This window comes from Mauremys reevesii, linkage group 2 (assembly GCF_016161935.1).
Source record: "Mauremys reevesii isolate NIE-2019 linkage group 2, ASM1616193v1, whole genome shotgun sequence".
Taxonomy (NCBI): domain Eukaryota; kingdom Metazoa; phylum Chordata; order Testudines; family Geoemydidae; genus Mauremys; species Mauremys reevesii.
In genome coordinates, this window is record NC_052624.1 from 1,266,234 (window position 1) to 1,287,037 (window position 20,804).

A 20,804-nucleotide genomic window follows, 5' to 3' on the forward strand; every position below is an offset into this window, starting at 1 on the left:
GGGGCTCGGCGGGGTGCTGGGCTGCGGGAGGGGGCTCGGCGGGGCGCTGGGCTGCGGGGAGCTGGGTGGGGCTCGGCGGGCGCTGGGCTGCGGGAGCTGGGTGGGGCTCGGCGGGGCGCTGGGCTGCAGGGAGCAGAGTGGGAGCTCAGCAGAGGGTTCTGGGCTGCGGGGAGCGGGGCGGGGGCTCGGCGGGGGCGCTGGGCAGCAGGGAGCAGAGCGGGAGCTCAGCAGAGGGTTCTGGGCTGCGGGGAGCGGGGCGGGGGCTCGGCGGGGGCGCTGGGCAGCAGGGAGCAGAGCGGGAGCTCAGCAGAGGGTACCGGGCTGCAGGCTCGGCGGGGGGGCTCCCCGTTGGCACTCAGTGCTGGGCCCAGTGCAGTTCCCCATGGGCGCTGGGCAGACGGGGGCTCTGTGTGCGTCTCGTCCTCAGGGGTGGGGTGGGGGGCAAAACGTTGGCCTGGTTTTTAAAGTTTAAATCTTGAAAAAATAAGCAATGTTGATGGTTCCTGCCCTCGCGCCCCCGGGCTGCCCGTGCCCTCCCCCCTGCCCGGCCTCCCCTTCTGCGGGGAGCAGCCCCTCCCAGGTCCTGGGCCTGTGCCGAGGGCTGTGCCAGGCCGGGCGGCTGACGCTGCGGCTCGCGCCCCTGCCCTCTGCCCGCCAGAGCCAGCTGCTGCCGCCTTTGCAGCCCCCCGCCCCGGCTCCCGCAGGAAAAGCTGCGCCCACAGGAGCTGCAGCCGCCCTGGGCCCCAGCGCTGCAGTGGGGCTGGGCAGGAGAGGAGCTGAGGGGTGGCCCCTGGCACTGGGCCCCAGCGCTGCAGTGGGGCTGGGCAGGAGAGGAGCTGCGGGCTGGCCCCTGGCACCGGGCCCCAGCGCTGCAGTGGGGCTGGGCAGGAGAGGAGCTGAGGGCTGGCCCCTGGCACTGGGCCCCAGCGCTGCAGTGGGGCTGGGCAGGAGAGGAGCTGCGGGCTGGCCCCTGGCACCGGGCCCCAGCGCTGCAGTGGGGCTGGGCAGGAGAGGAGCTGAGGGCTGGCCCCTGGCACCGGGCCCCAGCGCTGCAGTGGGGCTGGGCAGGAGAGGAGCTGAGGGCTGGCCCCTGGCACTGGGCCCGGCGCTGCAGTGGGGCTGGGCAGGAGAGGAGCTGAGGGCTGGCCCCTGGCACTGGGCCCCAGCGCTGCAGTGGGGCTGGGCAGGAGAGGAGCTGCGGGCTGGCCCCTGGCACTGGGCCCCAGCGCTGCAGTGGGGCTGGGCAGGAGAGGAGCTGAGGGCTGGCCCCTGGCACTGGGCCCGGCGCTGCAGTGGGGCTGGGCAGGAGAGGAGCTGAGGGGTGGCCCCTGGCACTGGGCCGGCGCTGCAGGCAGACCCTGTGGTGCGAGGCCGCGTGGGGCCGTCGAGGAGAAGCTGTCGCCCATCGGGCTGGTCACGGCTCTCGAGGAGGGACGAGGGCAGCGGAGCGTGGGGAGCCCCCGGGGAGGGGCATGGAGGGGCCAGCACGCCCCAACATGCGTGTGCACATGCTGAGTGACACAGCAACATAGGCACATGTGCTCCCACACGCCTGGCCGTCCTCCTGGGAACGCGTGTGCATGCTGCCAGCACACGCAGCCACACGTGTCTGCACATGCGCCCACACGGGGACCCCCCGAGCTAGCCCTGCTCCTGGGCACAGCCAGGGCCAGCTGCCTCTGGGGAAGGTGGGGAGCCCCCAGGCACTGGGGTGCAGCGGCAGGAGGGACCCCAGCGTTCCCAGCAGCACCCTTGGGCAGTGAGCTCCACAGGCCCCCCCCAGCCCCCTCATCCCCTCCCCCTGCTCCGCATGGGCTCCTTCCCCTCCAGCTGCTAAGGAGCGAAGCAGCCCCAGGGCCTTGGCAGTGAAATTAATTCCTGCGCCGCTGCTGGCGGCCCCATAATCCCCTCCCCCACCAGCTGGCGCTCACCAGGGAAGAGGGTGCCGAGCAGGGCAGGGGGATCTGGGTGCCGGGCAGAGCTCAGGGAGCCGGGTGCCAGGCAGGGTGCAGGGAGCCGGGTGCCGGGCAGAGCTCAGGGAGCCGGGTGCCGGGCAGGGTGCAGGGAGCCGTGTGCCGGGCAGGGCAGCGGGAGCTGGGGCAGGGCAGGGGGAGACGTGTGCTGGGCAGGGCAGGGGGAGCTGGGTTCCGGGAAGGGTGCAGGGAGCCGGGGCAGGGCAGGGGGAGCCGGGTGCTGGGCAGGGTGCAGGGAGCCGTGTGCCGGGCAGGGCAGGGGGAGCCGGGTGCTGGGCAGGGTGCAGGGAGCCGTGTGCCGGGCAGGGCAGGGGGAGCTGGGTGCCGGGCAGGGTGCAGGGTGCCGGGCAGGGGGAGCCGGGTGCTGGGCACGGTGCAGGGAGCCGTGTGCCGGGCAGGGCAGGGGGAGCCAGGGCAGGGCAGGGGGAGCTGGGTGCTGGGCAGGGTGCAGGGAGCCGTGTGCCGGGCAGGGCAGGGGGAGCCGGGGCAGGGCAGGGGGAGCTTGGTGCCGGGCAGGGGGAGCCGGGTGCTGGGCAGGGTGCAGGGAGCCGTGTGCCGGGCAGGGCAGGGGGAGCTGGGTGCCGGGCAGGGTGCAGGGTGCCGGGCAGGGGGAGCCAGGTGCTGAGCACGCCGAAGCCTGTGCAGAGCAGACGGTGCTGTGTGCAGGGCGGGGACGTTGCTGAGAGGATGCCACGAGCGGCTTTATGGCAGCGCTAACTCCCGGCACGGGGACCAGGCCGGGCGGGCGGGGAGCTCCCAGCCAAAGCCGTGAATCGGCTGCATGGACAGCAGCCATACAAGCCAGGCCTCCGTCCGCCCCCGTATGCCTGCGGCACTCACTCAAGGTCACCGCGGTCGGGCTAGCCGCCAGGCCTGGCACACGGGATGCCCGCTCTGCTACGGGGTGGGGGGATAGCAGTGCGTGGGCTGGGATCCCCTCGGGCCTACAGCTGGGCTCATCCACGAGTGTCCAGCCACGGCCCCTCTGGTGGGCCAGAGCACGGAGTGACCCAGGAGAGCTGCGTGGCACCTGCCTGGCTCCCGCCATGCCATGCGGGGGGTCCACCAGAGCCCACTGACAGCTGGGAAGGGGCTGAGGCACATGGGTGGGAGCTGGGGGATCCAGAGCATTCGCCACCCCCTGGGGTGGGGGGCTGGTCACACAGAGCTCCCCCCCCAGCGCTGAGATCTGGCCCCCTGGGGTGGGGCAGGGGGCTGGTCACACAGAGCTCCCCCCCCAGGGCTGAGATCTGGCCCCCCAGGGTGGGGTGGGGGGCTGGTCACACATGGCTCCCCCCCCAGCGCTGAGATCTGCCCCCCTGGGGTGGCACCTTTGCCAGGGCTTTCCCAGCCCTGACTGTGAGGGGAGAGCGCCCCCACCTCCGAACGCTGGCCCTGCGGGGCGGGTGTGGTCTGTGGCAGCGTGTGGGTGCAGCCGTGGGGCCGCGGCGGCAGCGCCTGGCTGGGGGCTCTCTGGCCATTAGGGATGCGCGGCGTGTTCCCCGGCTGGGCTGCCCCGCACTCGCTGCCGGCTGCCAGGGACACCGCAAGCTGCCTGCTCCTGGCGCTGGCGCAGGGTGAGTCAGCGGCATCAGCAATGGCCAGGGCTGGGGCAGGGCATCCCAGAGCGCCCACCCCCTCCCCATGTGGGATGGAGCAGCGGGGGCTGGGAGGCAGGCAGTCCGGGTCCCATCCCCAGCTCGGGCGGGGAGGAGTAGGGTGCAGTGGTTGGAGCAGGGGTGGGGGCTGGGAGTCAGGACGCCTGGGTCCCATCCCCGGGGCGGGGGGGAGTAGGGTGCGGTGGTTGGAGCAGGGGTGGGGGCTGGGAGTCAGGACGCCTGGGTCCCATCCCCGGGGTGGGGGGAGTAGGGTGCGGGGGTTGGAGCAGGGGTGGGGCTGGGTGTCAGGACGCCTGGGTCCCATCCCGGGCGGGAGTAGGGTGTGGTGGTTGGTGCTGGGGGGGGGGCTGGGTGGCTGGACGCCTGGGGCCCATCCCGGGGGGGGGGGGCGTTGGGTGCCGGGGTTAGAGCAGGGGTGGGGGCTGGGAGTCAGGACGCCTGGGTCCCATCCCCGGGGCGGGGGGTAGTAGGGTGCAGTGGTTGGAGCAGGGGTGGGGGCTGGGAGGCAGGACGCCTGGGTTCAGCTCTGGGAGGAGATGGGTTAATAATGGCACAGGAGGAGGTGACTGGGAGTCTGGACTCCTGGGTCCTCTTGGCAGCTCATCCCTTGCCTCACTGGGTGACCTGGGTGAGGCCCATCCCTTCTCTGTGCCTCAGTTTCCCATCAGCAGGAGGAGGCTGGGCTGCTGTGCCAGGCCTGGCGGGGAGGGGCAGCGAGCAGCCTGTGAGCCCAGGGAAGGGAGGGGAGGGGAGAGTGCAAGCCCCCGTGCAGAGGGGGAGGGCGGGGGGCAGGGCTGGCCCCTCCCCGTGGGGGGGTACGGGGCGGGCAGGCCAGCGCTGCTCTGCCATCTGTCAGTGTGAGCAGAGAGCCCGGCCGTGCTGCCTGGAGCTCCGGGCTGCCCTGGAGAGGAGCCGGCATGTAGCCGGGTGCTGGCAGCAGGATGGGGCGAGGAGGGGACCGGGGGGGTGAGCGCACGAGGGGGGCGGCCCACATCTGAGGGCCCCAGCGCCTGCCATGTCCCAGGGCAGGAAGGACAGTGGCTCGCAGCCCGAGGGCGACCGCAAGCATGTCCGGGTGCGCCGCGCCGTCCGCATCTCCAGCCTGGTGGCACAGGAGGTAGGCGAGGCGGGCAGGGGGCACGGGGATGGGGCAGGCAGGAGCTGGAGCAGGGGGCAGCAGTGGGGCACAGGGCAGGGGCATGGGGCCAGTGCAGGAGCTGGGGCAGGGGCATGGGGCCAGGGCAGGCAGGGGTGGGGCAGGCACGGGGTGGGCAGGGATGGGGCAGGTAGGAGCTGGGGCATGGGGCCAGTGCAGGAGCTGGGGCAGGGGCGCGGGGCCAGGGCAGGCAGGGGTGGGGCAGGCACGGGGGTGGGCAGGGATGGGGCAGGTAGGAGCTGGGGCACGGGGCCTGGGCAGGGAGGGGTGGGGCAGGCACGGGGGTGGGCAGGGATGGGGCAGGTAGGAGCTGGGGCACGGGGCCTGGGCAGGGAGGGGGCGTAGGGAAGGGCTGGGAACAGGAGGGCTGGGGCAGCCCTGGCCCTGGGGACCAGCGGGGGCATGCGGCCCCAGGGATGGTGCTGCCATGGCGACCGGGGTTCTCGGGGGGGGGGAAACATCCTCCCCTCCCCCACATCCTGCCCCAGATGGCTTGATCTAGATTGCCAGCAGGCCGGATTGAGTGGCAGGGCTTCAGCAAATAGCAGACAGGAGCGTTGTCTACCCCAGAGCACCCCACTGCCCCCCCACTGCCCCCCAAGCCCTGCCCCTCCCCTGCAGAGCCCGGCACCCCGAGTGCCCCTCCTGCTCCCTCCCCTGCAGAGCCTGGCACCCCTGAGCACCCCTCTCCCTGCTCCTCCTGCAGAGCCCGGCACCCCGAGTGCCCCCTCCCTGCTCCTTCCTGCAGAGCCCGGCACCCTGAGCACCCCTCCCTGCTCCTCCCCTGCAGAGCCCGGCACCCCGAGTGCCCCCTCCTGCTCCTCCCCTGCAGAGCCTGGCACCCCTGAGCACCCCTCTCCCTGCTCCTCCCCTGCAGAGCCCGGCACCCCAGTGCCCCTCCTGCTCCCCTCCCCCTGCAGAGCCCGGCACCCTGAGTGCCCCCTCCTGCTCCTCCCCTGCAGAGCCCGGCACCCCCGAGTGCCCCCTCCCCTGCTCCCCTCCCCCTGCAGAGCCTGGCACCCCCCTGAGCACCCCTCTCCCCTGCTCCCCTCCCCCTGCAGAGCCCGGCACCCCCGAGTGCCCCCTCCCCTGCTCCCCTCCCCCTGCAGAGCCCGGCACCCCCGAGCGCCCCCTCCCCTGCTCCCCTTCCCCTGCAGAGCCCGGCACCCCGAGCGCCCCTCCCTGCTCCCTTCCCTGCAGAGCCCGGCACCCCGAGTGCCCCCTCCTGCTCCTCCCCTGCAGAGCCCGGCACCCCGAGCGCCCCTCCCTGCTCCCCACCCCTGCAGAGCCCAGCACCCCCGAGCGCCCCTCCCTGCTCCTCCCCTGCAGAGCCCGGCACCCCGAGCGCCCCTCCTGCTCCCACCCCTGCAGAGCCCAGCACCCCGAGCGCCCCTCCTGCTCCCCTCCCCATGCAGAGCCCGGCACCCCGAGCGCCCTGTCCCCTGCCCCTCCCCATGCAGAGCCCGGCACCCCCAGCGCCTCTCCCCTGCCCCTCCTCCGGCAGAGCCCGGCACCCCCTGACTGCCCCTCCCCCTACCTCCCTGCCCCCTTGCCCCCCCAAGCCCTGCACCCCTCCCCCTGCAGAGCCTGGCACCCCCTGACATCCCCTCCCCACTACCCCCCATGGGGGGGCTGCCAGGGAGCAGGGTTTCGGTGTTAGAGGTGACGGGAAGTCACGGCATCCTCCTGGTGCTGGGGGTGGCATGTGCCAAGGGAATGGCTTTGCCCTGCCTTGGGGGGTGCTGGGTTCACATTTCAAAAGCTGTGTCCCAGCAGGTGTGTGGTTGGTGGTGTTGGGTATCGGTGTAACCATGGGTGCTGGGTGTCCCTGCGCCTGATGGGTACGTGTGTCTCTGTGGCTGCTGGCTGACCCTGCGGGTGGTGGGTGTCACGGGGTGTGTGTGTGTCAGGGCCCTGCCCCCCACTTCCTGCGATTCCCGGGACACTCAGCCAGCCAGTGACACAGGAGGGTTATTAGCCGACAGGACACAGTCCCAAGCAAGGCCTGTAGGTACAGCCAGGGCCCTCAGCCAGGTCCCTCGGGGGGGGGGGGGAGCTTAGACCCCAGCTTTGGGGTTCCCTCCGTTTCCCCAACCAGCTCAAAACTGAAACCCCTCCAGCCGTCTCCTCCAGCCACCTCCCCCGGCTCCTCCCCCAGCCTTTGTCCAGTTTCCCTGGGCAAAAGGTGTCACCTGGCCCCAGCCCCCCTCCTGGGCCCAGGTATCCTCACCTTGGTATCCCCTCACCAATGCAGACAGTCTCAATAAAACTCCCACACAACATCCCCAGGTCAAGCCAACCCGCTCCCTGCTCCACCACACCTCTCCCCCCTCCGAGACTGAACTGAGCGGGGTCACTCTGCCCAGTGACCCGGGGAAGTTCGGGGCCCCCTCTCCGGGACAGCGCGTCCGCTATCAGGTTAGCACTTCCCTTCACGTGGACCACGTCCATGTCATAGTCCTGCAGGAGCAGGCTCCACCTCAGGAGCTTGGCGTTGGCTCCTTTCATCTGGTGCAGCCAGGTCAGGGGAGAGTGGTCGGTGCACATGGTGAAGTGGCGCCCAAAGAGATAGGGCTCCAGTTTCTTAAGGGCCCACACCATGGCCAGGCATTCCTTCTCGATGGCCGCGTAGTTCTGCTCCCGGGGTAGCAACTTCTTGCTCAGGTACACGATGGGGTGTCTCTCCCCCTTTTCATCCTCCCGCATTAGCACCGCCTCCAGTCTCGTGTCTGAGGCGTCGGTGAACACCAGAAAGGGCTTGTCAAAGTTTGGGTTTGCCAGAACTGGGCCTCTGAGCAGAGCCTCCTTCAGCGCCTGGAGAGCCTCCTGGCACTGCTCGGTCCAGACCACCTTGTCTGGCTTCCCCTTCTTGCACAGCTCAGTGATGGGGGCGGCTATGGCACTAAAGTGGGGCACGAACCTCCGATAGTACCCCGCCATCCCGATAAAGGCCTGGACCTGCTTTTTGGTCTGGGGAGCGGGCGAGTCTCTGATCACCTCCACCTTGGCCGGTTCCGGCTTTAGGCAGCCGCTCCCCACCCGATGGCCCAGGTAAGATACCTCAGCCATCCCCACCTTGCACTTCTCAGCCTTTACGGTCAGTCCAGCCTCTCGGAGTCGGTCCAGCACTTGTCTAACCTGGGACACGTGGTCCTCCCAGGTCTGGCTAAAGACACAGATGTCGTCAATATACGCCACAGCAAAACTCTCCATCCCCCTCAGTAGCTGATCCACCAGGCGCTGGAAGGTGGCCGGCGCTCCCTTGAGGCCGAAGGGCAGGGTCAGAAACTCATAGAGCCCCAGGGGGGTGATGAAGGCTGATTTCAGCCTGGCATCTGCGTCCAGCGGCACTTGCCAGTAGCCCTTGGTAAGATCCATGGTGGTGAGGTGCCGAGCGCCTCCCAGCTTGTCTAGGAGCTCGTCAGGCCTGGGCATGGGGTAGGCATCAGATACTGTGATGGCATTGAGCTTTCGATAGTCCACACAGAACCGGATCGACCCGTCCTTCTTGGGGACCAGCACCACTGGGGAGGCCCAGGGGCTGGCGGACGGCTGGATCACCCCCAAGGCCAGCATGTCCCTGACCTCTCTTTCTAGGTCCTGGGCAGTTTTCCCATTCGTCTCTCATCAGGTCCAGGGCCCCCCTTACCCTCCTGCCATATAACAGTTCAAAAGACAAAAACCCGGTAGACTTCTGGGGTACCTCCCTGTACGCGAACAGCAGGTGAGGTAAGTACTTGTCCCAGTCCTGTGGGTGCTGGTGCATGAATGTTTTTAGCATCATCTTTAGCGTCCCGTTGAACCTCTCCACCAGCCCGTTGGATTGGGGGTGATACGCTGAGGCCCAGCTGTGCCGGACCCCACATTTCTCCCACAAGCACCGGAGCAGGGACAACATGAAGTTGGACCCTTGGTCTGTCAAGACTTCCTTGGGGAACCCCACTTGGCTGAAAATGGTCAACAGTGTATCTGCCACAGTGTCTGCTTCTGTGGAAGCTAAGGGCACTGCCTCGGGGTAGCGGGTGGCGAAATCTACCACCACCAGAATGTATTTCTTCCCTGACCAGGTCGCCTCGCTGAGAGGTCCCACTATGTCCATAGCCACCTGGAAAGGCTCCTCTATGATGGGCAAAGGTCTTAAAGCTGCTTTCCCCTTGTCCCGGGCCTTCCCCACCCGCTGGCAGGGGTCACAGGATTGGCAGTACTGCCGGACATGGGTAAAGACCCCAGGCCAGTAAAAGTTCTGTAGCAGCCTCTGCCTGGTGCGCCGGATTCCCTGGTGCCCGGCGAGGGGGATGTCATGGGCCAGGTACAGCAGCTTGCAGCGATACTTCTGGGGAACCACCAGCTGCCTCCTGATCCCCCCGACTCCATTTTCCCTGGGGGAGCCCATTCTCGGTACAGGAGCCCCTTCTCCCACAGGAACCTTTTCCGGCCACCTCCCCCCATGGTCTGTACCACACTGAGGTCAGCCAGGTCCCTGGGCTTCCGCCAGGAGGGATCTTTCTGCAACTCGGCCTGGAACTCAGCAGCTGGGACAGGGATGGGGACCTGCTCCCTCTCGCTGGCTGGGTCTGAGGCCGCAGCCTCCCTGAGCCGTGTCCCTGGGCGTTCCCTCCCCACCAGGTTAGGGTCCTGTGCCTCAGGCAAGGTACCCCCCTGAGGTCAGGGCGCAGTGCCGCTCGCTGTCTCTGGCTACGGGTCACGACCAGGGTGTTCTAGGGGTTGCTTGGCCAGTCCTCTAGGTCCCCCCCATCAGCACCTCGGTGGGCAAATGGTGGTGCACCCCCACGTCTTTGGGGCCCTCCTTGGCCCCCCATTTCAGATGCACCCGCGCCACGGGCACCTTGAACATGGTCCTGCCCACCCCCATCAGGGTCAGGTAGGTGTTGGGCATCACCTGATCTGGAGCCACCACCTTGGGCTGGACCAGTGTCACTTCCATGCCCGTATCCCAGTATCCATTGACCTTCCTCCCATCCACCTCCAGGGGAACAAGGCACTCGCTCCGCAGGGACAGCCCCGCACCCACCCTGTAAACAGAGAACCTTGTGTCCGGAGCATCCAGCCCCCCAGAGCAGCAGGCCTGGGGACCTCCTCTCTCCTGAGCAGTTGATAGGCTGTCACCCCCCCTTGGCTGGGAAGCCTGCCCCTCGTCCGGCTGGGTCCCTACTCAGTTAACCCGGTGGGGGGTCGGTCTGCTCAGTCTGTCCTTGAGCCTGGGGCACTGGGTCCGTATGTGGCCTCTCTGGCCACAGTGATAGCAGCCCATGTCCCATTGGTCCCCTCGAGCCGGGCGGTTGGTCCTGACGCTGAATGTTCCCCTTGGGAGGGGGTTCTCCACATTCCCGCTTTGGGGAATCCCAGGGTGACTCTCTCTCTGCATCACAGTGGAACTATTCTTTTGGGACTCCTCTTGTCCCCGCCCTGACTGGCGGTCCACGAACTCATCGGCCAGCTGCCCTGTGCGTCGCAGGTCCTCTGGCTTTTTGTCCCCCAACCACATCATCAGGTCCGTTGGGCACTGTTCATACAGTTGCTCCAGTACAATCAGTTTAACCAGGTCCTCCTTAGTCTGGGCCCCATCCGCCCACTTGTGAACGTTTCCCTGCATTCGGAGGATCAGTTCCAGATATGGGACCTGAGGGGTTTTACGTGGACTCTGGAACTTTTTCCAGTGCACCTTGGGAGTCTTCCCAAACTCAGGTAGCAGAGCCTTTTTGAACAGTTCATAGTCTCCTGCCTCCACCCCTTCCATTCGGCTGTATAGCCCCACGGCCTTGGGGTCCAGTAAGGGGGTGAGAACCCAGAGCCTGTCTGCAGGGTCCACCCTGTGCAACTCAAAGGCCATCAGGAATTCATCTATGTCCTCCCCGTCCTTACGCGGGGCCAGGATGCACTTATCAAAGTTCCAGGCAGTCCTGGGTCCCCCCTCACTCACCGCAGCTGGGGGCCCACTGCTCCTCAGCCTTGCCAGCTCCAGCTCATGCTGATGCTGTTTCTCCTTCTCCAGTTCATGTTGACGCTGCTTTTTGCAATCCTGATGCTGCTTTTCCCGTTCCTCCTGCTCCTCCTGCAGTTCCTGCTGCCGCAGCTCCAACTTTTTCAGTTTTAGCTCCCTCTCCCATTCCAGCCGCCTCAGCTCCAGAGATGGGGAGCTCCGCTGGGAGGATCCCCTGCTGGCTGCCGGGGTCACGGTGCCCTCGGTGTTTGCTGGGCTCCTCCCAGCCCTTCCCCTGGGCATAAGTAGGAGGGGCCTCGGGATGCCCTCGGCAGCAGTCTGATCCCTCCCAGCCGGGACAGACCGCGGTGTCTGCTCTGAATCTGCCGGGCTGCTTCCCTCAGAGACAGGGATCAGTTCATCTGAGCGATCTCCCTCCTCCAGCTGGGCAATCAGCTGGTCTTTGGTGAGCCTCCCTCTGCGCAGCCCCCTCTGCCTGCACAGCTCCACCCGGTCGCTCTTAAGGCGCTTGGCAAACATCTTCCTGCCGGCCACTCGCAGGCCGGGGTGCTCGCCGCTCCCCACGGGTTCCAGGAGGAACCACTAGTGCACCAGCCCTTCTCGAGGTCACTACCTCTCTCCCAGGGTCAAGCCGCAGACGCCTCCACCCCGAGACTGCTCACTTCAGTACCTTCAACACTGCAACAGTCCTCGCTGGTCACACACTCCCAGGGGTTCAGCGTAGCTCCTCCGCCCCCCAAAACCTCTCTCCGAATCTTCAGCCAGTCTGGTCCCTGTCAATCCCTCTTCGTTCTACTGCTCCCCAGTCACTTACTGCAGGAAGCGCCGTCCACAGGGTCCACTGCTACCACCAATTGTCACGGGGTGTGGGGGAGTCAGGGCCCTGCACCCCCAGTTCCTGCGATTCCCGGGACTCTCAGCCAGCCAGTGACACAGGAGGGTTATTAGCCGACAGGACACAGTCCCAAGCAGGGCTTGTAGGTGCAACCAGGACCCCTCAATCAAGTCCCCAGGGGGGTAGGGAGCTTATCTCTCAGCTTTGGGGTTCCCACCGCTTCCCCAACCAGCCCCAAACTGAAACCCCTCCAGCCGTCTCCTCCAGCCACCTCCCCCGGCTCCTCCCCCAGCCTTTGTCCAGTTTCCCTGGGCAAAAGGTGTCACCTGCCCCCCCCACCTGGGCTCAGGTATCCTCACCCTGGTATCCCCTCACCAATGCAGACAGTCTCAATAAAACTCCCACACAACATCCCCAGGTCAAGCCAACCCACTCCCTGCTCTGTCACAGCTGGGTTTCCCTGCGGGTGTTGGGTATCTGTGCCCAGGGCTGCTGGCTGTCACAGCAGGTGTTGGGTGTTTAAGCCCATGGGTGCTGGATGTCACTGTGGGTGTCGGGTTTCTGTGTGCCCATGGGTGCTCGGTGTTACTGCAGGTATAGGGTATCTGTGCTCGCAGGTGCTGGGTGTCACTGCCAGTGTTAGGTATCTGTGTGCCTGTGGGTGCTGGGTGTCACTGCGGGTATTGGGTATCTGTTTACCCATGGGTGCTGGGTGTCACTGTGGGTGTTGGGTTTCTGTGTGCTCGTAGGCGCTGGGTGTCACTGCCGGTGTTAGGTATCGGTGTGCCCATGGGTGCTCGGTGTCACTGCGGGTGTTGGGTATCTGTTTACCCATGGGTGCTGGGTGTCACTGTGGGTGTTGAGTATCTGTGTGTCCATGGGGGCTGGGTGTCACTGCAGGTTTTGGGTGTTCTTGTGCCCATGGGTGCTGGGTGTCACTGCGGGTGTTGGGTATCTGTGTGCCCGTGGGTGCTGGGTGTCACTGCGGGTGTTGGGTATCTGTGTGCCCGTGGGTGCTGGGTGTCACTGTGGGTGTTGGGTATCTGTGTGCCCGTGGGTGCTGGGTATCACTGTGGGTGTTGGGTATCTTTGAGCCTGTGGATGCTGGGTGTCACTGCGGGTATTGGGTATATGTGTGTCTCTGGGTTCTGGGTTTTGAACGGGGGTGGGGGATATCTGTGTAGCTGCAGGTGCTGGCTGTCACCATGGCTATTTGGTATCTGTTTGCCTGCAGTTGCTGGGTATCACTGTGGGTGTTGAGTATCTGTGTGTCCGTGGGGGCTGGGTGTCACTGCAGGTTTTGGGTATAATTGTGCCCATGGGTGCTGGGTGTCACTGAGGGTGTTGGGTATCTGTGTGCCCGTGGGTGCTGGGTGTCACTGCGGGTGTTGGGTATCTGTGTGTCCGTGGGGGCTGGGTGTCACTGCAGGTTTTGGGTGTTCTTGTGCCCATGGGTGCTGGGTGTCACTGCGGGTGTTGGGTATCTGTGTGCCCGTGGGTGCTGGGTGTCACTGCAGGTGTTGGGTATCTGTGTGCCCGTGGGTGCTGGGTGTCACTGTGGGTGTTGGGTTTCTGTGTGCTCGTAGGCGCTGGGTGTCACTGCCGGTGTTAGGTATCGGTGTGCCCATGGGTGCTCGGTGTCACTGCGGGTGTTGGGTATCTGTTTACCCATGGGTGCTGGGTGTCACTGTGGGTGTTGAGTATCTGTGTGTCCATGGGGGCTGGGTGTCACTGCAGGTTTTGGGTGTTTTTGTGCCCATGGGTGCTGGGTGTCACTGCGGGTGTTGGGTATCTGTGTGCCCGTGGGTGCTGGGTGTCACTGGGTGTTGGGTATCTGTGTGCCCGTGGGTGCTGGGTGTCACTGTGGGTGTTGGGTATCTTTGTGCCTGTGGATGCTGGGTGTCACTGCGGGTATTGGGTATATGTGTGACACTGGGGTCTGGGTTTAGAACGCGGGTGGGGGATAACTGTTTGGCTGCAGGTGCTGGATGTCACCAGGGCGATGTGGTAGCTGGTGGCCTGCAGTTGCTGGGTATCACTGTGGGTGTTGAGTATCTGTGTGTCCGTGGGGGCTGGGTGTCACTGCAGGTTTTGGGTGTTCTTGTGCCCATGGGTGCTGGGTGTCACTGCGGGTGTTGGGTATCTGTGTGCCCGTGGGAGCTGGGTGTCACTGCGGGTGTTGGGTATCTGTGTGCCCGTGGGTGCTGGGTGTCACTGCAGGTGTTGGGTATCTGTGTGCCCGTGGGTGCTGGGTGTCACTGCGGGTGTTGGGTTTCTGTGTGCTCGCAGGCGCTGGGTGTCACTGCCGGTGTTAGGTATCGGTGTGCCCATGGGTGCTCGGTGTCACTGCAGGTGTTGGGTATCTGTTTACCCATGGGTGCTGGGTGTCACTGTGGGTGTTGAGTATCTGTGTGTCCATGGGGGCTGGGTGTCACTGCAGGTTTTGGGTGTTCTTGTGCCCATGGGTGCTGGGTGTCACTGCGGGTGTTGGGTATCTGTGTGCCCGTGGGTGCTGGGTGTCACTGCGGGTGTTGGGTATCTGTGTGCCCGTGGGTGCTGGGTGTCACTGCGGGTGTTGGGTATCTGTGTGCCCGTGGGTGCTGGGTGTCACTGTGGGTGTTGGGTATCTTTGTGCCTGTGGATGCTGGGTGTCACTGCGGGTATTGGGTATATGTGTGTCTCTGGGTTCTGGGTTTTGAACGGGGGTGGGGGATATCTGTGTGGCTGCAGGTGCTGGCTGTCACCATGGCTATTTGGTATCTGTTTGCCTGCAGTTGCTGGGTATCACTGTGGGTGTTGAGTATCTGTGTGTCCGTGGGGGCTGGGTGTCACTGCAGGTTTTGGGTGTTCTTGTGCCCATGGGTGCTGGGTGTCACTGCGGGTGTTGGGTATCTGTGTGCCCGTGGGTGCTGGGTGTCACTGCGGGTGTTGGGTATCTGTGTGCCCGTGGGTGCTGGGTGTCACTGCAGGTGTTGGGTATCTGTGTGCCCGTGGGTGCTGGGTGTCACTGCGGGTGTTGGGTATCTGTGTGCCCGTGGGTGCTGGGTGTCACTGCGGGTGTTGGGTATCTGTGTGCCCGTGGGTGCTGGGTGTCACTGCGGGTGTTGGGTATCTGTGTGCCCGTGGGTGCTGGGTGTCACTGCGGGTGTTGGGTATCTTTGTGCCTGTGGATGCTGGGTGTCACTGCGGGTGTTTGGTATATGTGTGTCTCTGGGTTCTGGGTTTTGAACGGGGGTGGGGGATATCTGTGTGGCTGCAGGTGCTGGCTGTCACCATGGCTATTTGGTATCTGTTTGCCCGCAGTTGCTGGGTATCACTGTGGGTGTTGGGCGTATGTGTGCCCATGGCAGCTGCGTATGTGGGTCGCTGTGGGCGTCGGGTATGTGGGTCTGTGATGAACTGGGAATGTTCTTAATGTTTCCTCTGAATACTGTGTGGGTGTGTCAGTGTCCCCTATGCAGTTCTTAAGTATCTAGGTGGTGGGATAGGGGTGATGGGTGCAGAGCCCTAGAGGGAAGGGGTGATGGTGCCTGCACAGAGAATGGCCGACACCCTGTCTGCTGGCAGGTGACGGCCTGGGCCCCTCCCCTGCAAAAGGAAGAGATCCACCAAGGGATCATCCCCCTTCTCCTCCCAACCGTCCCTTTCCAGGTCCAGGGGTCCCCTCACTCTCCTCCCATACAGCAGCTCGAAAGGGAAGAACCCTGGGGGTATGTGGGTTGCGTGAGCATCGGGTATGCAGGTCACTGTGGGCGTCGGGTATGCGGGTCGCGTGGGCGCTGGGTACGCGGGTTGCGTGGGTGTTGGGTATGCGGGTCGCGTGGGTGTCGGGTATGCGGGTCGCGTGGGTGTCGGGTACGTGGGTTGCGTGGGTGTCGGGTATCTGGGTCGCGTGGGTGTCGGGTACGCGGGTCGCGTGGGTGTCGGGTATCTGGGTTGCGTGGGCGTCGGGTATCTGGGTCGCGTGGGCGTCGGGTACGCGGGTCGCGTGGGTGTCGGGTAACTGGGTTGCGTGGGCGTCGGGTATCTGGGTTGCGTGGGCACTGGGTATGCGGGTCGCGTGGGTGTCAGGTATCTGGGTCGCGTGGGTGTCGGGTATCTGGGTCGCGTGGGCGCTGGGTTGGCGGGTCGCGTGGGTGTCAGGTATCTGGGTTGCGTGGGCGCTGGGTACGCGGGTCGCGTGGGTGTCGGGTATCTGGGTCGCGTGGGCGCTGGATACGCGGGTCGCGTGGGTGTCGGGTATCTGGGTTGCGTGGGTGTCGGGTATCTGGGTTGCGTGGGCGCTGGGTACGCGGGTTGCATGGGTGCTGGGTACGTGGGTCGCGTGGGTGTCGGGTATCTGGGTAGAGTGGGTGTCGGGTATCTGGGTCGCGTGGGCGCTGGGTATCTGGGTTGCGTGGGCGCTGGGTATGTGGGTCGCGTGGGTGTCGGGTATGTGGGTCGCGTGGGTGTCGGGTATCTGGGTTGCGTGGGCGTCGGGTATGCGGGTCGCGTGGGCACTGGTTATGCGGGTCATGTGGCCGTCGGGTATCTGGGTCGCGTGGGCGTCGGGTATCTGGGTCGCGTGGGCGTTGGGTATGCGGGTCGCTTGGGCGCTGGGTATGCGGGTTGTGTGGGTGTCGGGTATCTGGGTCATGTGGGTGTCGGGTATGCGGGTCGCGTGGGCGTCGGGTATCTGGGTCACGTGGGTGTCGGGTATCTGGGTCACGTGGGCGTCGGGTATCTGGGTCGCGTGGGCGTAGGGTACGCGGGTCGCGTGGGTGTCGGGTATCTGGGTCGTGTGGGCGCTGGGTATGCGGGTCGCGTGGGCATCGGGTACGCGGGTTGCGTGGGTGTCGGGTATCTGGGTCACGTGGGCGCTGGGTATGCGGGTCGCGTGGGTGTCGGGTATGCGGGTCGCGTGGGTGTCGGGTATCTGGGTCACGTGGGCGTCGGGTACGTGGGTCGCGTGGGCGCTGGGTACGTGGGTTGCGTGGGTGTCGGGTATCTGGGTCGCGTGGGCGCTGGGTACGCGGGTTGCGTGGGTGTCGGGTACGCGGGTTGCGTGGGTGTCGGGTATCTGGGTCGCGTGGGTGTCGGGTATCTGGGTCGCGTGGGCGCTGGGTACGCGGGTTGCGTGGGCGCTGGGTATGCGGGTCGCGTGGGTGTTGGGTATCTGGGTTGCGTGGGCGCTGGGTACATGGGTCGCGTGGGCGTCAGGTATGCGGGTTGTGTGGGTGTCGGGTATCTGGGTCGCGTGGGCGCTGGGTATGTGGGTCGCGTGGGCGTCGGGTACGCGGGTCGCGTGGGCGTCGGGTATCTGGGTCGCGTGGGTGTCGGGTACGTGGGTTGCGTGGGTGTCGGGTATCTGGGTCGCGTGGGCGCTGGGTATGCGGGTCGCGTGGGCGCTGGGTATGCGGGTTGCGTGGGTGTCGGGTATGCGGGTCGCGTGGGTGTCGGGTATCTGGGTCGCGTGGCGTGGGTCGCGTGGGTGTCGGGTACGTGGGTTGCGTGGGTGTCGGTATCTGGGTCGCGTGGGCACTGGGTATGCGGGTCGCGTGGGCGTCGGGTACGTGGGTTGCGTGGGTGTCGGGTATCTGGGTCGCGTGGGCACTGGGTATGCGGGTCGCGTGGGCGTCGGGTACGTGGGTTGCGTGGGTGTTGGGTATCTGGGTCGCGTGGGTGTCGGGTATCTGGGTCGCGTGAGCGCTGGGTACGCGGGTCGCGTGGGCGTCGGGTACGTGGGTTGCGTGGGTGTCGGGTATCTGGGTCGCGTGAGCGCGGGGTACGCGGGTCGCGTGGGCGTCGGGTACGTGGGTTGCGTGGGTGTCGGGTATCTGGGTCGCGTGGGCTCTGGGTATGCGGGTCGCGTGGGCGTCGGGTACGTGGGTTGCGTGGGTGTCGGGTATCTGGGTCGCGTGGGTGTCGGGTATCTGGGTCGCGTGAGCGCTGGGTACGCGGGTCGCGTGGGCGTCGGGTAAGTGGGTTGCGTGGGTGTCGGGTATCTGGGTCGCGTGAGCGCTGGGTGCAGCGGTCGGCGTGGGCGTCGGTGCGTGGGTTGCGTGGGTGTCGGGTATCTGGGTCGCGTGGGCACTGGGTATGCGGGTCGCGTGGGCGTCGGGTACGTGGGTTGCGTGGGTGTCGGGTATCTGGGTCGCGTGAGCGCTGGGTACGCGGGTCGCGTGGGCGTCGGGTACGTGGGTTGCGTGGGTGTCGGGTATCTGGGTCGCGTGGGTGTCGGGTATCTGGGTCGCGTGAGCGCTGGGTACGCGGGTTGCGTGGGTGTCGGGTATCTGGGTCGCGTGGGCGTCGGGTACGTGGGTTGCGTGGGTGTCGGGTATCTGGGTCGCGTGAGCGCTGGGTACGCGGGTCGCGTGGGCGTCGGGTACGTGGGTTGCGTGGGTGTCGGGTATCTGGGTCGCGTGAGCGCTGGGTACGCGGGTTGCGTGGGTGTCGGGTATCTGGGTCGCGTGGGCGTCGGGTACGTGGGTTGCGTGGGTGTCGGGTATCTGGGTCGCGTGAGCGCTGGGTACGCGGGTCGCGTGGGCGTCGGGTACGTGGGTTGCGTGGGTGTCGGGTATCTGGGTCGCGTGGGCGCTGGCTATGTGGGATGCCGCGGGCGTTGGTCACGGAAATGTTGGGTACAGCAGAAGCTCAGCGTTGCGAGCCCCTGGCGACCGGAGGTTGTTGCTAACTCTGAACACAACGTTGTGGTTCTTTGCCACGTTTCCAGCTGAGCGGTGACTTCACACGGCTTTGCTGCGCACACGCAAATGCTGCTTTTAACCAGCCTCATGTCAGCTAAACAAGCCCAGAAACAGTTCTGCTATTTTGTCATTTAACCCCCTTTCTCGCCGTTTGCGTTTCACGGGGGCTTTTCTTTGTGGCGCTGTCCCGGGGCCCCAGGCTGGGTGCTCCGGAGCCGCTTGCACCATGGGCACCAAGGTGGGTGTCCGCGCCCCCCAGCCCCTTTCCCTCCGCCCTTTCCCGGCCTTGGCCCCGCCCCCATTCGAACCCCGCCCCCAAAGTCCCTGCCCTAACTCCGCCCCCACTCAGCCCCTGTTGGTTCCTTTCCCCAATCCCGGCCCCGCCTCCTCCCCCTCCCTCCCCGCCCCACGAATCAGCTGTTCTGCGGCGCAAGCGCTGGGCAGGAGGGAGGGGGGAGAAGCAGGACGCGGCGGCGCGCTCACGGCGGAGGTGGAGGTGAGCTGGAACACGGGGGCGGGGGGGAGCTGCTGGGGGGTGCTGAGCACCCACCCATTTTTTTCCGTGGGTGCTCCAGCCCCGAAGCACCCCCAGAGTCGGCACCTATGGCTCACACTGAAGTCAGACAGTGACTCCCCTCAGAGCGCACCCTCCCCATGGCCACCCCCCTGGGCTTCAGTGCCTCCTGGGTCTGACCTCGGAGCCATCAGCCCCCTGCTCACCCCGTGAGCACCCCACACCAGAACCGGACACCTGGGGAGCCTCGCGCCCCCCCCAAAGGGCCCTGCCCCCCGCTCCGCAGCCAGCAGGGACTCCCAACCAGCCTGTGACACAGACGGGTTCTTAGTCACGGGGAACCCAGCGTAGAGCAGAGCTTGTTAGCATAGGGAGCAGAAACAATCAGCCAAGTCCATCTTGGGGGGATCCAGAGCCCTGGGCTCTGCCCCCTGAGTCCCAAACCAGACTGACCCCTTCCAGCTGCCCTGTCTCAGGGCTTTGGGTCCCTCCCCCCCTGCCCCGAAAACAGGTCACCTGGTCTCTGTCACAGAGAAGGGGGCCTGATCACCAGTTGCCAGGATACAGAGTGTCTCCCTGGCAGCCAGTCGGCATCACACCTGCCCTCTACAGGCGTCTGCAACGATCACACACCCTGATCCCACCACCTAGACACTTGAATAACACATAGGGGAAACTGAGGCACACACAGGCTTCAGAGAAAACATCAAGAACATTCCCACTTCCTCACACTTTGCTGCTGCCTGATTGCGAACTGCTGGTGCCAAGTGAGGTGTGTGGTGGACGGGTCAGTTTGTAACTCTGAGGTTCTACTCACTGTGTCTGGGTCGCAGAGGTTGTTGGTATCTGGATTGCCGTGTGTGCTGGGGCATGGAGGGTGTTGGGTATCCAACTTGCCGTGGGCTTTGGGTCACCTCATCTATGCTGCTCTGCGGCGGGTGTTGGATGAGGGCAGGGTTGGATTGCTGAGCAGCGGTGGTGCTGGGTGCGTGGGTTAGTGTGGCTATTGTGGCTGTGTCAGTGATACCATGCTAGCCGCCGGCACAGAGACCCACCTGCCAATCCAGTTTCATGGCAATACAATGCCCTGTTGTGAGCAGGGTGAGCTCAGCAAGGGGAGCCAAGGAGTGAAAGGAAATGGAGCCCGTGGCTGGCTGTCAGGACCGTGTCTGTATATGCAGGTCTGGGGACACGAGTGGTGATACGCTGCTACAGCTGCTCTGCGAGGGGCATGTCCACAACCCCACAGCTCCCAGCCCAAAGCCCGGCTCCCCAGCCAAGGGCACTGGCACTGCTGGGCATCTCAGCAGGTGAACAGCGGCTCGTGGACTGAGAATGCTGTGTGTGTCTGTGTGCGTGGGGGGTCACCGTGTGTATCAGGAGGGGATGTTGTGTTGTCTGTGTGTGTCTGTGTGCGTGGGGCGTCACTGTGTGTATCAGGAGGGGCTGTTGTGGTGTCTGTGTGTGTCTGTGTGCGTGGGGGGTCACCGTGTGTATCGGGAGGGGCTGTTGTGGTGTCTGTGTGTGTCTGTGTGCGTGGGGGGTCACCGTGTGTATCGGGAGGGGCTGTTGTGGTGTCTGTCTGGGTCTGTGTGCGTGGGGGGTCACCGTGTGTATCGGGAGGGGATGTTGTGGTGTCTGTGTGTGTCTGTGTGCGTGGGGGGTCACCGTGTGTATCGGGAGGGGCTGTTGTGGTGTCTGTGTGTGTCTGTGTGCGTGGGGGTCGCGGTGTGTATCGGGAGGGGATGTTGTGGTGTCTGTGTGTATCTGTGTGCGTGGGGGGTCACCGTGTGTATCGGGAGGGGCTGTTGTGGTGTCTGTGTGTGTCTGTGTGCGTGGGGGGTCACCGTGTGTATCGGGAGGGGCTGTTGTGGTGTCTGTGTGTGTCTGTGTGCGTGGGGGTCACCGTGTGTATCGGGAGGGGATGTTGTGGTGTCTGTGTGTATCTGTGTGCATGGGGGGTCACCGTGTGTATCGGGAGGGGATGTTGTGTTGTCTGTGTGTGTCTGTGTGCGTGGGGGTCACCGGGTGGATTGGGAGGATGTTGTGGTGTCTGTGT

At 65.5% G+C, this 20,804-nt stretch overlaps 1 protein-coding gene across 11 annotated transcripts in view; it reads left to right on the forward strand.

Annotated features, from left to right (window-relative positions):
* The window catches only part of KCNH2 (potassium voltage-gated channel subfamily H member 2), a 155,999-nt gene that overhangs the window by 82,256 nt on the left and 52,939 nt on the right, over positions 1 to 20,804 (forward strand). The gene's annotated exons all lie outside the window — the stretch shown is intronic.